General features: G+C 34.4%; 1 pseudogene; it reads right to left on the bottom strand.

The window, feature by feature from the left end:
• Positions 1 to 8,138: 8,138 nt before the first annotated feature.
• Positions 8,139 to 10,871, bottom strand: LOC100067952 (UDP-glucuronosyltransferase 2B31-like; annotated as a pseudogene).
• Between the last annotated feature and the right edge of the window lie 7,787 nt (positions 10,872 to 18,658).

Below are 18,658 nucleotides of genomic sequence, written 5' to 3'. Positions count from 1 at the left end.
GTACAGGCTTGGTGTGTGGCAGAACACACTTGCTCTGATAAGAAAATTTATTTTATGTTCTAGATGCCAAACCCTGGATCTCAAATGAAGAATTCTTTTTTCTGTTTGTTTTGAGGAAGATTAGCCCTGAGCCAACATCTGCTACCAATCCTCCTCTTTTTGCTGAGGAAGACTGGGCCTGAGCTAACATCTGTGCCCATCTTCCTCTACTTTATATGTGGGACCCCCACCACAGCATGGCTTGCCAAGTGGTGCCATGTCCGCACCCGGGATCTGAACCAGTGAACCCGGGCCACTGAGAAGGGGGACATGCGAACTTAACCGCTGCGCCACCAGGCAGACCCCTGTTTTGAAGGTTTAATCTATGTATTACGATGAAATATTTACCTTTATTTTACTAGTAATTCTGGACTACTCTGTCTGGTATTACTATAGGTACAACATAACTCTATGGTTCCCTTGAAATAGATCTTTTCCAACTTTTGTACTTACAGTTTTCTTCTACTCTTCTATTTAAGCACGTCTTGCATGTATATGTAGTTTCTAAAATGCAGTCTGACAATCTTTGTCTTTAAATGATTTAGTCTGTTTTGATGTATGTAAGTACTGGCATATTTACATTTTCATCCACCATCTTATTCTACATTTTCTTTTCTATTTTCTCAACCTGGTTTTTGTTTCTTTTTCTATTCTTTCTTGCTTATTTTAAAAGTATTTTCATCAATCAATTGTTCTATCATTTTCTCCTTGATAACATATTTTTCAAGTATTCCTTAGGTGATACCCTCCTAATACAATAATAATGCTGATAGTCATAATAAGTGCTGATTAATGGTTTCTTTGCTAGGCACTACAAATTCCACCATGTTATTTTCCTCTGTAATATGGAAAAATTTAATATCCTATCATATTTAAAAACTTTTGTGCTTAAAAATACACAATCAAGAAAGTGAAAAATCAACCCACACAGAATGGAAGAAGATTTTAACAAATCATAATCTGATAATGTACTTGTATCCATAATACATAAAGAATTCTCTATATTTAATAATAAGAAGACAAATACCCAAATTTAAAAAATGTCAAAGCATTCAAATAGACATTGCTCTCCAAAGGATACATGAATGGCCAATAAGCATATGAAAAGATGCTCAGCAACTGTGGCTCTAACAGAACTGCAAATCCAGACCACAAGAATAGACCATTTCATACTCACTAGGATTGCTATAATAAAAATGAAAGAGAATAATAAGTGTTGGCTATGATGTGGAGAGCTTGGATTTCTCATACATAGCCTGTGAAAATGTGAAATAGTGAAACTTCTTTGACATAGGTTTGGCAGTTCTTCATAGAGTTACCACATATTCCAGCACTTCTGCTCCTAGATATCTACCCCAGAGAAATGAAAACATATGTTCACACAAAAACTTGTATAGAAATGTTCAGAAAAGCCAAATGCAGAAATAGCAAAAATATTAATGGACTGATAAACGGACAAATAAAGGTAGCATATCCATACCATAGAATATTATTTAGCAATACAAAACTGCCACGTAGATGAAAGTCAAGAACATGTAAAGTGAAAGAAGCCAGCTTTGAAAGACCACAGATTGCATAATTCCATTTGTATAAAATGTCCAGAACTTGGTAATTTATAGAGACAGAAAGTAGTTTAATGGTGCCAGAGGCAGGGGGAATGGAGAATGACTTCTAAGGCATTTAAGATTTCTTTTTGGGCTGATGAAAATGTCCTAAATTTAGATTATGATGATGGGTCCATAACTTTGTAATGTATTACATATATTTGATTTTTATACTTTAAACATTTAATTTTATGTTATGTAAATCACATATCATTATAAAATATGTTAAAATAATAATGACAAAAATCAATTTTTGAGCAAAAACAGACTAATAGTTTCAAAAATTTGGGGTACTGAATTGAAATATTTTATATAACTTCAAATACCTCATTTTTTTCATTCTATGGGTGCTATCATATTTTTAAAAATATGTCCTTTTTGCAATTACATATATAAGTTTTGCATTTATTTGTATAAAAATTTCTTACAGTATCTGATTACCCATTAAATCAATGGGGTTAAAATGAAACTTCAAAATAAATGCCTGGTTGGAAATAAAAACAGGTTAAAGATTGGTAAAATCATGTTAATAATTTCAAAATTAGTCTCTTAAATATGGGATGCAACTCATAGTTACTGTTGACAAAAGAACCTATCTATAAATACTAACTATTAAAAAAATCGTGATACTCATGGAGAGTCATTAATAACTGTGTTCCAGGCATTGAGAAAATCTGTACTTGACATTGTGTTCAAGTCCAGTCTAACAGCTGCTCCCTTGGCCTTCATGTGAACAATGTTATCAGGTTGATCCGCATACAAAGAAATGACCACCATAGGGATCCTATGGTAGATCATCTCATAGACGCTGTGGTTCCACCATGAGTTATAAGGGCTTCAGTTTTTGGATGACCTAGGTTTGAGTGAATTTCAGCAAATTATTAATTTTAATTCTTAGAAATAAAATGAGATTTGGACAATACAAGGCACTGAAAGAGGCAGTGTATTCTAAACAACATATTATTATACTAATGAAACCACGTTAAAATTAGGTCTCAGATCAAGAAGCACTTAAGTTTGCTGAAGAGGTAAATAAAGATTGGTGTGATACTCGTCACTTGAAAACTGAATACAAGATTCCTGGGTGGACCAGTTGAAAGAAAACATTCTGGGTAAAAGAAATGGCATATGCAAAAAAAAGAAGAGGAGATGGCGTGTTAGAATATATTCTCTTGGGGCTGGCCCATGGCTGAGTGAAGTTTGTGTGCTCTGCTTCTGTGGCTTGGGGCTCTCTGATACAGATCCTAGGCGCAGACCTACACACCACTCATCAGGCCATTCTATGGCAGCATCCCATATAGAAGCACTAGAATGACCTACAATTATGATATACAAGTATGCACTGGGGCTTTGCCGAGAAACAACAAAAGAACATATTCTCTTAAAAAAATAGTGAAGTCACTGACTGAGTTTAAAACGTCGGGTGTCAAGGCAGCAGAAATGTGACAGGAGTGGCTCTGGAATCAGAGGAAGGAAAGAATACATATTTTTTATGAAATATTTTATTACTTCATGAAAAAGAGCATGGATATTTTCCTATAGAAAATGTTGAGACACTGGTAATAAAAGAGGGGCTTTAATTTCTTAGTGGTACTGAATGCTCATACAGAAGAGGAGAGATAAAAATAAAGTTGGAGAACTAGGAAATAGAGCAAAATTCCAGTTAGTTATTGAAAAATTCTCCATGAAAAGTAATTGCATCTGAAATAAAGATCATTTGATTCTGGTCATAAGGAAGGAGGTTGTGTATGATAAAATGCTAACTGTTATATCTTATTCTTTTCCCCCAGGATTAGAAAATAAATATAAGGAAGTTAAATTTTATTTTTGAGTTTTTCAATAATAAATGTTCAATAAGATTTTTCCTGTTGAAATATTATTACTCTGCTCAGCTCTTGCTCATGTTTTCAGTTTTTGTTTTCCAGAGTAATACCAAGAATGCTTTTCTGAAAGATCCACTTATACAACTGAGTATTTGATCCTACGCTATCTGGTTTCTTGCTATCAAATCTCCATGTAACCTGTTAGGGTAAAGAAAATGCTGTGTTCCCTGAGTCATGCTTCAAAATTATAGCAGGTTTGGATTCCAAAAAAAAATTAAGAGATAATCTAGATAAAATTGTTTCTTTAGACAGACAAGTAATAAGGACAAGAGATGTTAAAAATAAGTACTGCTAAAACACTAATATAATAGGAATACCCACATTTTTTGTGCTTATTTTCATATTCAATCCAGTATGAATGCCATCATGATGTTTCACACGTACAGGTTATACAAATGAGATTGCCCATCAGGAAATATTTAAGAAATTTTTAGGCAGTCGTTATAATTCTAGAATAAAAAAGTAGAAAATTACTGTGATTCACACATTTATTTTATCTATTAATTATAATTGCTCTCATCTTCCAATGTAATATTAACCTATATATTTTTAAGTGTTACAGGACTTTACTTATATCCACTTGTTCCATAAGTTATTTTATTAGAGTTTTATATCTTTGATTTACAAAAACGTTAATCTATGAAATGAAATACTTATGAGAAATAATTTTGCTTGTTAATAAATTTATTAATATATATAATCTTCTCTTAGTAAATACATTCAACTTCTTTAGATTACTAATTATTTTCCTTACTTTCATGAAAAATTAGAAGAGGTAAGTTTTTCCCATGAATCTAGAGTATTATTACTACTTCTAGTTTTGGAAATTGTTTACATGTAGAAAAGAAGAGCCTGTTGACACTTCATAGATAACAATATAGCTCTTTGAAAAACTCCAAAATTGTGATGATGCTAAATTTTATTCAACTGTCTTTTAACACTTCAATAATACACTAGAAAGCATTGACAGCATTGATTAATAGGGGTCCTATAGTCAAGCAATTTCCATGCCCAGGACCAAAATAGATGCTAATTTTGGAATTCCTTAATAATCCACATAAATCGTATTATAATTTATAAGTGGTTAACATCTACCTGCTATGTGAAACTTAACTTCATATTCTATGCAAAAAATAGCATGGGTGATAATCAGAAACTATATCAGTTAAGAAACTAAAAAGTAGTTCACAAATACCCAAAGGCTGCAGATGTATTCTGTATATTGGAAAATAATTTACTACCATGTTCTATGGCGAGGGCGGCATCTGACACTTTCTCATACTAAGCTTGCTTCTAGTTGACTCATTGTCTCTCCAACTCCTCCCTCAATTGGAAGGAGCTATTATTCTGATGGATTAGAAGCAGCATCGTTTTTGGCTCACACTTTCTAAAGGGTAGGATCACCTTAAGGGTAGACCCATCTCCTTGCTTTTGTATTTGTCTTCCTCCTTCACTTTTATAGGGCCCAGTCCACCAGGGAATGTGGGTTTCTCTTTTTCTGAATCATCATGGATGGCTTGGATACATAGAGGCAGGTTGATGAGCCCTGGCTATCCAATCTCTGAATAGCCCCATGTAAAGTACACTGACTAGGTCTATTCCAAAATTTAGGAGAAGTAAAGGAGACCTGGATTACGTGGCAAGCCGAAACTGCATGATGTCTTTCAGATTGTTATCAATTCCTGCTTAACTTTACTGTTAAAATTTAACTCCTTTCTGATAACACCTGCAGTGCGTACAGTGCTCTCAGGAATGCTGTAAAGAAAAGGAGCGATGACAAGGCAAAATTTGATGATTTCGGTAGCTACCCACAATACCATTATAATATCAAACTTTATATTGCACTTCTGTAATATATTTCATTCTGATCCCAATGCTGATGCCAAAGTTATTGTCAATCAGAAAACACTCTGCACTAATTTAGCACCTGCAAGGTATATTTTGATTTGAACTTAGGTCTGAAACAAATCAGAGCTATCATGATGGGTGACATGCCATGCAGGAAATTTATGCAATTGAACCCTGTACAGACTTAGCAGACTCATTAAGTAGTTGCCCACTATAAAGGAACTTTATCTAATTTTCTGTGGAATCTGGGCAAGGGTTGATGAAATTACATTATGAAGCCAATATTGCCCTGAAACCAAAACCAGACAAAGATAGTACAAGAAAAGAAAATTATAAGCCAATATTCCTGATGAACGTAAAGAGGGAATGTGCCTCAACATAATAAAGGATTTTTATGACAAGCCCACAGTTAACATCATTCTCAATGGTGAAAAGCTGAAAGCTTCTCCTCTAAGATCAGGAACAAGACAAGGATGCCCACCCTCTCCACTTTCATTTAACATACTATTTGGAACCCTAGCCAGAGCACTTAGGTAAGGAAATAAAATAAATTGGAAAATAAGAAGTAAAATGGTCTCCATTTACAGGTGACACGACGTTATACATAGAAAATCATAAATACTCCACCAAAAACCTGTTCGAATTGATTTAAAAAATCAGTAAATTTCCAGAATATATAATCAATATACAAAAATCAGTTGCATATTTATGTGCTAACAATGAACTATCAGAAAGAAAACAATCCTTGACATTGGTCTTGGCAATGATTTTTTTTAAGTAAGATACCAAAAGCACAGGGAACAAAAGTTGAAATAACAAATGGGACTACCTCAAATTAAGTGTTTCTGTACAATAAAGAAAACCATCCACAAAATTAATAGACAAATTGCAGAATGGCAGAAAAAATTTGGAAATCACATATCGTAAGTGGTTAATATCAAAAAGATATAAAGAACTCACACAACTCAATAGCAATAAAAACCAAACAACCTGATTAAACAAATGGGCAGAAGATCGTAGTAGATATTTTCCAAAGAAGACATACAAATGGCCAACAGGTACATGAAAAGAGGCTCAGCGTCACTAATAATCAGAGAAATACAAATGAAAACCACAATGAGATATCACCTCACACCTGTTAGAAAGGCTATCATCAAAAAGACAAAAGATAAGTTTGGAAAGAATGTGTACTGTTGATAAGAATGTAAATTGGTACAGTCACAATGGAAAGCAGTATGGAGTTTCCTCAAAAAATTAAAATAGAACTACCACGTGATTTAGCAATCCCAGTTCTGAGTATATATCCAAAGAAAATGAAAACAGGATATCGAAGAAATATCTGCACTCCCATGTTTATTGCAGTATTGTTGATAATAGCCAACATATGAAATCAAACTGTCTGTCAAATGATGAATAGATCATATATATGTATATATACACACAAACACTCACACAATGGAATATTATACAGCCATGAGAAAGAAATAAATTGTGACATTGGTGACAACATCAATGGGCCTTGAGGGCATTATGCTAATTTAAATAAGTTAGGCAAAGAAAGACAAATATTTCATACTATCACTTACATGTGGAAACTAAAAAATAAAGGGTAAACAGAAAAAGAGAGGAGAAAGTGGTTGCCAGTAGCTAGGGGATGAAGGAAATAGGGAGAGGTTGGTATAAGAGTACAAACTTTCATCTATAAGATGAATAAGATGTGAGGATCTAATGTATAATCTGGTAACTATACAGACATGCATTGCTTAACAACAAGGATATTTTCTGAGAAACAGGTCATTAGGCAATTTTGTAGTTGTGGCACCATCATAGATAGTGCTTACACAAACCAAGATGATATAGCCTACTACACACCTAGGCTATATGGTACTAATCTTATGGGATCACCATCATTTACGTAGTCTTTTGTTGACCAAAATGTTATAAGACACATGACTAAAGTTTAACATTGTATTATATAATTGAAGTTTGCTGAGAATAAAACTTATATGTACTCACACACACACAAAAGATAAAAATATGAGGTGATGGAGGTGTTAAGTACACGAAGGGAATCCCTTCATAATGTATATGTATATCAAATCATCATGATATTCACTTTAAATATCTTACAGTTTTGTATGTAAATTACACAGCAATAAATCTGGGGAAAAAACTCAATGGGGTTATATTGAATAGAACTTTTACAAATTTTACCTCAAACTTGGGACCTTGTGAAAGTTAAATATTTTGCAATCAAAGTTGATATTGAGTTAACCCTTGAATAATATCTCAGTTTATGTTGCAGCCAATCAAATGGTAGACAAACAGGATACCTTAATAGGTCACTAAATATTTCAATAAAAGATGCTTGTTTTTGAATTATATCTTATAGACATGATATCAATTTTAAACGTGAGATTATTGGTTTCCTTCATAAAGAATGTCATTCTATATCCTAACAGAGCTCTTTTGCAATTTTATACATTGTTCAGTTTTCAGATACTAGTGGTAGAAATTATTTTGTCTTTAAAATTAAAATTTAAAAGTAAATATGCAGGATTTATGATCCTTATTGTGTATGCAGTGTACGTTTACTCTGTCTTCATTTTGTCAGTCAACTATGGTGTCGAGAACCATGTTGCTCAAGGGATCTTTACTGAGATTTAGTACAGACTTGGTATATGGTAGAACTCACCTCCTCTAATAGGCTAAGCAATCTCTTTTATTCTCTACAATGCCAAACCTTGGGATCTCAAATGAGGAATTAACTAAGTGCTGGAGTGACAGCAAATAAATGTTGGATTTGGCTGTAAATATTGTTGGGGTACACATTCCTATGATTGAATAATGGTCTTCCTTTTAAGCTAGAATACTGGTGAAGATCCTCAAAGCAAAGCAAAGATAACAAACAGGGATAGATTATGTTAGGCAGGGATTTGGTAGGTTTGCAGTGAAGTCCTCCAACAAATTCAAAATGTGGTAAGGGTGGGAGAGGAAATGCAAAATCCCAAAAGGTTCAAATGAGCCACATCTCAGCTTTCCTCATTAATCAGCTAATGTAATGGTTCTTCCTGAAGGAACAAAAAGCAAACAAAAGGTAGGGAAAATGAGAGCATTGTAATGTGAATATACTAGGTACTTTCATGAAAGGAACTTGGAATAATGTAGCCAAAAACGTTTAAAAGTATCTGTGGTTTGATAATAGAAATGTATACACGTATATGATACAAATATACATTTAAAATTTATATGTTTTATATATATATATGTTTGTACATATATATATAAAAGACAAAGTGTAAGAGAATTTTATGTCCAATGTCACATCAATACATTCACAGTCATAAACACTTATTAAACCTAAGTCACTAAAGAATTAAACATGAATTTGTTTACTCTGCAAAGTTGCAAAAGTAACAGATGCAAATATAAACAATTATTTAAGCCCCACAATCAAACCAATGGAAACAACTTTCTCTATAGTACTCAGTCTAGTTTCTACAATTTAGCAAACTATTCTGTTGATCCTAGATTTTCCAAGTAAACTGTGCGGTTTTTGAGAGTATGGGTCAATTGCTTGTACCAACTGCTGTATTTGGTTCATGTTAAGAAATTAGTAATATCTATGTAGTAAATAATATTTGCAAATAACAGTTGAAAAATTTTCATAAAATATGGAAATAGATGTGTTCACCCTTAATTTTGGCTCAGTTTGTCTTTAAGGAAAGACAGTCATAAGACAATATAGAGTAATAGTATGCATGTCCATCCTTCAACAAGATTTTAGGCCTTTAAAATAGAGTAAGCACTTCATGAAAAAAATGTGTAATCATGAGAAACCTCAAATTATAGTTTCCTGAGTCTGGGATTGAGCCACTGTAACTGTCCATTGTGAAAGAATCCTTCAGGTAATATGGCAAAACAGTTCAATTTTTAAATAAGGAAACTGATAAACAAGTAGAAAACAATTATTCAATGCTCCATAGACAGTTGTGCTAAAAATATGTAACTCTTCAATCTAGATGTCTGCTTTGATCAAGATGGTGAGTAAAATTTCTAATGCCCTCTTATAAAGATGAAAAGAAAGTATAGTAAAATGTAAATGTAGGAAATAGGCATAGCACAGAGGATTTGTAGGGCAATGAAACTACTCTGTAGAGTATAATAATAGTGGACATACATCATTATAAATTTTTCAAAACTCATGGAATGTACAACACCAAGAACTATGGACTTTGGGTGATAATGATGTGTTAATGCAATTTTATCAGTTGTAACAAATGTACCACTCTGGTGGGAGATCTTGACGATGGGGATGCTACACACGCATGGGATCAGGGGTTATGTGGGAAATCTCTAATCAATATTGCTGTGAACTTAAAACTCTTCTAAAAATCAAGTATGTGATGGGTAGTATTTTGATCCTACATTTAATAAACAACAAAGGTAGAATAAAACATTTTACCAAGAAAAAAATTTAAAAATAAATTATATTGCAAACCAACAATGAAAGAATGGAAATGTAATTGCTTCAAGAAATCCTCAGTGCTTTGATTTGTGGTTTTTGAGTTCTTGGAGTTCCCTGTACAAATAATGGACCACAGGGTTCAAACTGTCTCTGTATAAGCCTTTCCATAATATTTGTGAAGTTGAAAGATCGTTTTATACTTTTATTTCATCACTTCACTTATAAAAACTGCATTCCCTGACTTTATACAAACTAGCCTTCAAAGCTCTACGTAAGTTAGGACTTCAAGATATCAACTTAAAACATGACTTACCTAGTACTTTGCTGTAAAACCAATCCCACTTCTCATTTAACATTTGGAACTAAAAGTCAAAATAAAGCACATAGATGATATTTTTTACCCTCTCCATGAACGTCATTTCATCACTTAATTCTAACATAATAACAGGCACATAGGATGGAGGGAATGGAAGTCGTCCATATACTTTTTAATTGTATAACTGGGAGAGAAGCAGAGACTGTACACAAAAGGTATTCTACGTAGCTAGTTCAGCAAGCAGCTCACCACAGGGTCCAATGGCATCTGCGAGAATAAGATCAAACCTCGATTCTTGTAGTTTTGCCAAAATTTTCCTGTTCAAAATTACAACTTCATGGAACTTTTAAATACAATCAGAATATTCCCAAAAGATTTCTTACATTAGTGAAAAATATGTCCAAATATATCTTTTGGCAGATCGTATGTCCATTTAGAGATCATCCATGTGAAAAAAACCTCAAAATCGTCTTTAGTTAAGGTATAGGATAAACCTCAATTTTAATAGCAGATGGTTTGTTGGGATCAATAAGAATGGAAGCTGAAGATGTCAGAAAAATCACTTCATGACTTCTCTGGACAAGTACATCCAGTATTGTCTTCATATAGATCCAATGGATGTATTTTGTGGGCCACACCAACACCTTTCTACCACTCCCAGGTCTAAAGTAACGAGTCACCTGTAACAGCAGCAGAACTGAAATCCATTTCATGGACGTCCTGGTGGAACAGAATGCTTCTTTTCAAATTGCTATTCCCTTCTACCATTGCTCATGTTCATGTCCAAGGGGAAATCAATTAGGAAATTAAAATGTAACTCTTATGCTTCAAAGTAAATACATTATATGAGTAGTCTGAGCATTTGAATAGCAAATGGAAAAAGCAAAATATGGATGACTTTGTTTGTATACATGTGTTTAATGTCTGTTTTATGATTACAAGTGTCATCATCTAGCTAAGAGTCCATGACCTTTCATGTGTCAATCATCCATCTTATGTAGTATATTTTGGAAGAGTGTCAAGAATAGTGGTAAGTGAGAGGGGGTTGTGTCTGCAGCCTCATTGATACAAGAATTACAGAAAAACTTATTATACAGATGGATGAGAATTTCTGGGATACGATGGTTTAAGAGATTTTTATTTTGGTTTGTTTTATTTATTTTGTTACTTTTTGACATGTAATTCACATACCACACAATTGCCTAAAGTGTACAATTCAATGGTTCATAGTATATTCACAGAATTATGCAAGCATCATGATGACAAATTTTAGAACATCTTTATCACCTTGAAAAGAAACTCTACCCTCTAGATCGAACTGCCTGTTTTCTGCATCTCCCTAGCCCTAGCCAACCTTCAATCTTCTTTATGTTTTATAGATTTTCCTATTCTGAGCATTTCATATCAAGGAAATTATGCACTATGTGGTATTTTGTGACTACTTTAGCATTTGGTTTTATTTTTTAAAATCTTTTCCAGGTTTATTGAGATATAATCGACACATAGCATTATGCAAGTTTAAGGTGTACAGCACGATGATTTGATTCACTTATATATTGCAAAATGATTAAGATCTACTCAATTAACAACTTTCTAGTATACAATACAGTATTGTTAACTGTACTCACCATGCTGTACATCAGATCATTAGAACTTATTCATCTTACAACTGGAAGTGTGTGCCCTTTGACCACCTTCACCCACTTCCCTCACCTCCTTGCCCCTGACAATTACCAATCTACTCTCTGTTTTTACATACTCTGTTTTTTTAGGTTCCACAAAAAGTGAGATCATACAGTATTTTTCTTTCTCTGTCTGACTTATTTCACTGAGCATAATACCCTCAAGGTCCATCTATGTTGTCACAATGGCAAGATTTCCTTCCTTATTTTGTGCGAGAGTATTCCAATTTGTATATATACCACATTTTCTTTATCCATTCTTTCATTGATGGACTCTTAGGTTGCTTCCATATCTTGACTATTATAAATAAGACTGCGCTGAACATGAGGGTGCATATCTCTTTTAAGTTAGTGTATTGTTTTCTATAGCTACATACCCAGAAGTGGAATTGCTGGATTATATGGTAGTTCTATTTTTTTGTGTGTGTGTGTGAGGAAGATTGGCTCTGAGCTAACAACATCTGTTACCAATCTCCCCTTTTGTTTGAGGAAAATTGTCCCCGAGCTGACACCTGTACCAATCCTCCTCTATTTTTTTTGTATTTGTGACACCACGACAGCATGGTTTAATGAGCAGTGTGTACCTGGAATCTGAACACGCAAACCCTGGGCCGCCAAAGCAGAGCACACAAACTTAATCACTACACCACCAGGCCAGTCCCTCTATTTTTAATTTTTTGAGGAACCTCCATAGTGTTTTCTATACTGGCTGCACCAATTTCCAATCCCACCAACAGTGCACAAGGGTTCATTTTTATTCACTTCTCCTCCAATATTTGTTATTTCTTGTCTTTTTGATGATAGACATTTTAATGGGTGTGAGATGATATCTCATTGTGGTTTTGATTTGCATTTGCCTGATGATTAGAGATTTGGGGTATGTTTTTATGTGTACCTGTTGGCCATCAGTATACTTTCTTTGGAAAAATGTATATTCGGATCCTCTACCCATTTTTAAATCAGATTCTTTGTTTTTTTTGCTATTGAGTTGTATTAAACTGATTTTTGTATATTGCTTTTGTGTCCTACAATTTCACTAAATTCATTTATTAGTTCTAATAGTCTTTAAGTGGAGTCTTAGGGTTTTTTCTATGTATAAGATCATATCACCTGAAAAGGGAGACAATTTTACATTTTCTTTTCCTGATTTGGATGTTTTTCATTTATTTTTATTACCTAATTGTTCCGGCTAGGACTTCCAATACCATGTTGAATAGAAATGGCATGAGTGGGCATCTTTGTCTTGTTTGTGATTTTAGAGGAAACTTTTTCAGATTTTCACATTTGAATATGATGTTAGGTCTGGGCTTGTCATGTACGGCCTATATTATGTTGAGGTACATTCTATCCATACCTAATTTATTAAGGATTTTAATTATAAAAGGATTTTGAATTTTGCCAAATGTTTTCTCAGAATTTATTTACATGATCGGATGATTTGGTTTTTATCGTTTATTCATTAGTGTGGTATATCACGTTTATTGATTTGCAAATGTTGAACCACCCTTGCATTTCCGAGATATATTTTATGAGATCATTGTGTGTGATCTTTTTAATGTGCTCTTGAATTTGTTTTGCTAGTATTTTACTGAGTATTTTTGCGTCCATGTTCATCTGGGCCTGCAATTGTCTAGCTTTGGTATCAAGGTAATTCAGGCTTCATAAAATGAGTTTCATAAAATAAGCTTCATAAGAATATTTTAGAGGAATTTGAAAAGATTTGAATTAATTTTTCTTTAAATGTTTGGTAGAATTCACTTGTGAAGTCATCAGGTCATGAGCTTTTATTTCTTGATGGATTTTTGATTAGTGACTCAATCTCCTTGCTCTTTTTTGGACTGTTTAGATTTTCTGTTAATTTGTGATTCTGTCTTGGTTAAGTTGTAGGCTCTATGAATTAATCCATTTCTTCTGTTATCTAATTTGTTGGTGTGTAATTGTTCATTGTAGTCTCTTATGATTGTATTTTTCTGGTATCAATTGTAATGTCTCTTCTTTTGTTTTTAACTTTATAATTTGAGTCTCTGCCTTTATTTTTAGGTAGTCTAGCTAAAGCATTGTCAATTATTTTATTTTTACAAAAAATTAACTTTAAATTTAGTTGATCTTTTCTATTGTCTTTCTAGTCCCTATTAACTTCATTTCTGCTCTTATCAGTTTTATTTCTTTCCTTCTGCTCACATATGACTTTGTTTGTTCTTCCTTTTCTAGTTCCTAGAAGAGTAAATTTAGATTGTTTATTTGTGATCTTTCTTTTCTTAATGTTTGTATTTATTGCTAAAAACCTTTCTTAGAAATGACTTTTCCACATTCCATAAGTTTTGGTATATTGTGTTATCATTTTCATTTGCCTCACAATAGTTTTTGATTTCCCTTTTGATTGATTCTTTTACCAAGTAGTTTTTCAGTAGTTTGCTGTTTAATTTCCACATATTTGAAAATATTCCAATTTTATTTTTGTAATAGATTTCTTGTTTCATACCATGGTGGTTGGAAATATGCTTGATATGACTTCAGTCTTCTTATTTTGGTTAAGCTTTGTTTTGTGACTTAACCTGTGACCTATCCTGGAGAATGCTCTATGTGCACTTTCAAAGAATGTAAACTCTGCTACTGTTGGATGGAATGTTTTGTATGTATTTGTTAGGTCCATTTGGTCCAAAGTGTAGTTCAAGTCCATTGTTTTCTGTCTGGATAATCTCTTCATTGTTGAAAGTGAAGTATTGAAGTACCTTACTGTTATTGCATTGCTGTGTATTTTTGCCTTCAGATGTGTTAAGAAATGTTTAATATATTCAGTTACTCCGATAATGGGTGCATATATCTTTACAATTGCTATACGTCTTTAATGAATTGACCTCATTTTTATTATACAATGAACTTCTTTATATCCTGTTACATCTTTTGACATCAAGTCTATTTTGGAGCTACTTGCTTCTTTTTTTGTTTCCATTTTCATTCCATTTTCATGTCTTTTCCCACTCCTGTACTTTCAGTCTATGTGTGTCTTTAAATCTTAAGTTAAGCTCTTTCAGGCAGCATATAGTTGGTTCTTGTTTTTATCCATTTAGCCACCTTCTGTGTTTTAATTGGAGAATTTAAACCATTTACATTAAGATTAATTATTTACAGGCAAGGACTTATCACATTTTTGTTCATTGTTTTCTGATTGTAGTTTCTTTGTTCTTTCATCCTCTTTCAATGACTTTTTTTGTGAACTAATGACGTTTTTAGCAGTATACTTTTATTCTTTTGTATGTTTATCATTTGTTTATCCATTATAGGTTTCTGCTTTGTGATTACTATAAGGCTTTAAGAATAGGTTTTATAATTATTACAGTCTATTTTAAGCCGATACAACCTAACTACTGTTGCATAAAAAAGTTCTACACTTTTACTCACCCCCTTCCACAATTTATGCTGGTATATACCAATTTATATCTTTTTGAATTGTGTATACATTAACAAAATATTTTACATATAGTTATTTTTAACAATTTTGTCTTTTAACTTATACGCTAGAGGCAAAATGACTTACATGCCACCATTGCAGCATTATAGTATTTTTAATTTGACTATATATTTACCTTTACCACTGAATTTTATACTTTCATTTATTTTCATGTTACTAATTAGAGTCCTTTTGTTTCACCTGGAAGAACTCCTGTTAGTATTTCTTGAAAGACAGGTCAGGTGGTGATAAATTCCCTCAGAGTGTTTTTCAGGGAAAATCTTTATCTCTCCTTAATTACTAAAGGACCACTTTCCAGGTTAAAGTATTCTTGATTGACAATTTCTTTTCTTTAAACACTTTGAATATATCAGGACACTGTCTCCCGGCCTGCAAAGTTTCTGTTGAGAAGTGTGCTGATGGATTTATCAGGATCCTTTGGACGTTCTGAGTCTTTCTTCTTTTGCTGCTTTTGTCTTTCATTTTTGAGAACTTGATTATAATGTTTTATTAGTAAAGCCTTTTTTGGATTGAATGTGTGTAGGGATCTTTTAGCTGCATGTTCCTAGATAGCCATATCTCTCCCCGTATTTGGGAAGTTTTCTGGTATGATTTCTTCGATAAGTATTTTTCCTCTTTCTCTCTCTCTTATTCATCTAGTATTCCCATAATAGGAATATTGTTCAGTTGATGGTGTACCATTATTCAAGTAGGCTTTCTTTACTCTTATTTATTCTAATTTCTTTTTTTTTATTCTTCTGACTGGATAATATCAAAAGATCAATATTTAAATTCACAGATTCTTTCCTCTGCCTGATTGATCTATAGTACCTCTCTATTGCATTTTTTTTTCATTCATTGTATTCTTTTTTTATCCTTTTTTTTATTGTGGTAACATTGGTTTATAAAACTATATAAATTTCAGGTGTACATCATTATATTTCAGTTTCTGTGTAGACTACATCATGTTCACCACCCAACGACTAATTACAATCCATCGCAAATACACATGTGCCTAATCACCTCTTTCACACTCCTCCCTCCTCACTTTCCCTCTGGTAACCACCAATCCAATCTCTGTCTATATGTGTTTATTTATTATTGTTTTTATCTCCTATTTATGAGTGACATCATGTGGTATTTGGCACTCTCCTTCTAACTTATTTTGTTTAGCATAATACCACCAAGGTCCATCCATGTTGTCACAAATGGCAAAATTCCATCATTTTTATGGCTGAGCAGTATTCCATCGTGTATGTATACCACATTATCCTTATCCGTTCGTCTCTTGATGGACACCTATGTTGCTTCCAAGTCTTGACTATTGTGAATAATGTTGCAATGAACATAGGGATGCATATATATTTACACATTCATGTTTTCATGTTCTTTGGATAAATACACAGCAGTGGAATAGCTGGATCATATGGTAGTTCTATTCTTAGTTTTTTGAGGAATCCCCATACTGTTTTCCATAGTGGCTCTACCAGTTTGCCATCCTGCCAGCAGTGTACAAGAAGTCCCTTTCCTCTGCATCCCCTCTAACATTTGTTATTTCCTGTCCTGTTAATTATGGCCAGTCTGAAAGCTGTGAAGTGATATCCCATTGCAATTTTGATTTGCATTTCCCCAATAATTAGTGATGGTGAACATCTTTTTATCATTCATTGTATTCTTCAGTTCTCAAATTTTTGTTTGGCTCTTTTTTACAACTCCTATCTCTTTCTTGAATTTCTCATTTTGTCCATGCATTGTTTTTCTGATTTCATTGAATAATCTATCTATATTCTCCTATATCTCTCTGAGCTTTCTTAAAATACTTATTTTGAATTCTTTTTCTAGTAACTTACAGATCTCCACTTCTTTGGGATCAATTACTGGAAAATCATTGTGTTCCTTTGGTGGTGTCATGTTTCCTTGCTTTTGCTTATGTTTCTGATGGCATTGCTTTGATTTCTGTGCATTTCAAGGAGTAGTCATCTCTTCCAACCTTTTCAGACTAGCTTCAGTGGGGAAAGACTTTCACCTGAAGGTGGCTGTGAGAGCGCTGGCAGTGTTGGGTTCAGTGTCTTGGCTCCTGGGAGGGAACAGCAGCATAGTCTCTGTGTAACTCCGCCAGCTGAGGCCAACTTTGATGCAGATTGGAGGGGTCTTCTGTGGCCAAGGATGTAGATTTCTTGTGTGTGGCAGTGACAACTAGAGATATTGGGATACTTAGAGATGAAGGATTCTGGGGTCCTCCTATTTTCCTTTTCTGCCTGTAGTAGGAAGTTCTTGTCTAGGGGATCCCTCTTGTAACCTGATCTGGGGCACTGGCACTCAGAGCAGTAGCAGAACCAGGGTCCTGGGATCAGCTGCAAGCAGAAAAACCACAGGGCCTGGGTCCTGGGACACTGGTGCACCTGCTGTAACAGTGACACCGGTAACTAAGGTGCTTGCATGTGCACACCTCTTGTGGAACCAGGGTCTGGTTCTGGGGCTCTCCACAGTGACTTGTGCTGGTGGTGAGGAGATGGAATGCAGTAGCAGCACAAGTTCTGGGATGACAGGGTACACCAGTGGCTTGGGCCCATGGGCAGGATACAGTAGCAGTGCAGCTGGGGATCGTGGGTCAAAGTCCCAGCTCTGACTCTAGTGGGCAGTTCAGAATAGCAGCATCATATCCCCAGTCTTGGCCAGTTAGTAATCTGTTGGAACCCAGGGGCAGGTTTCAGATCTGTGACAGCATATCTCCAGTAAGGATGGGTCATAGTTTTGACCTGGGAACGAGGGTGTGGAGCTCAGAGCTGTGGCAGTGTGGCCTCAGTAATGACATTGAAAGCATAAGTTGGAACCCTAGTGGCTCATAGCAGCAGTGGTGATCCCAGTAATGGTAATGGTGGGACAAAGCCATGATGTGGGACTGGGAGTGAAGCTCAGAGCAGCAGCAGATCTGGTCTCATATATAACAAGGCACTGTGTTGTTCCAATCCCAGAGTGGGGTACATCAGTGATAGGGACCCCTGGGGACAGGTCTCACTGCAGTGTCAACTCTGTGAGGAGATGCAGTGAAGGGGACTTTGAACAGCTCTGTCAGCTAGGATAAGCATTAGCAAAGACTAGGAGTCCTAGGCAGCAGATGCTGCAATAGTGAGGCTTGCTGGTGTTCTCCTGATCTCCTTTTTCCCATGGGGTGAGAGTCCTCTGAGGGCATGCCTCCTGGTGTCGAGCTGCTCTAGACTAGGATAAGGGGTGATGCAAGAAAATGCTTCCTACGCTTTTCTATGCAGTCCTCCTAATTTTCTGAGCTCTGCAGGATTTTTGCTGCTTACATATTGTAGTTCAGAGCTTTTCCTGAGCTATTTTTGTCAGTTCATAGTTTTTTTGT

Source organism: Equus caballus, chromosome 3 (genome assembly GCF_041296265.1).
Source record: "Equus caballus isolate H_3958 breed thoroughbred chromosome 3, TB-T2T, whole genome shotgun sequence".
NCBI classification, from domain to species: domain Eukaryota; kingdom Metazoa; phylum Chordata; class Mammalia; order Perissodactyla; family Equidae; genus Equus; species Equus caballus.
Note: the sequence above shows the minus strand (reverse complement) of the source record. Positions and strands in the feature narration are given on the sequence as shown.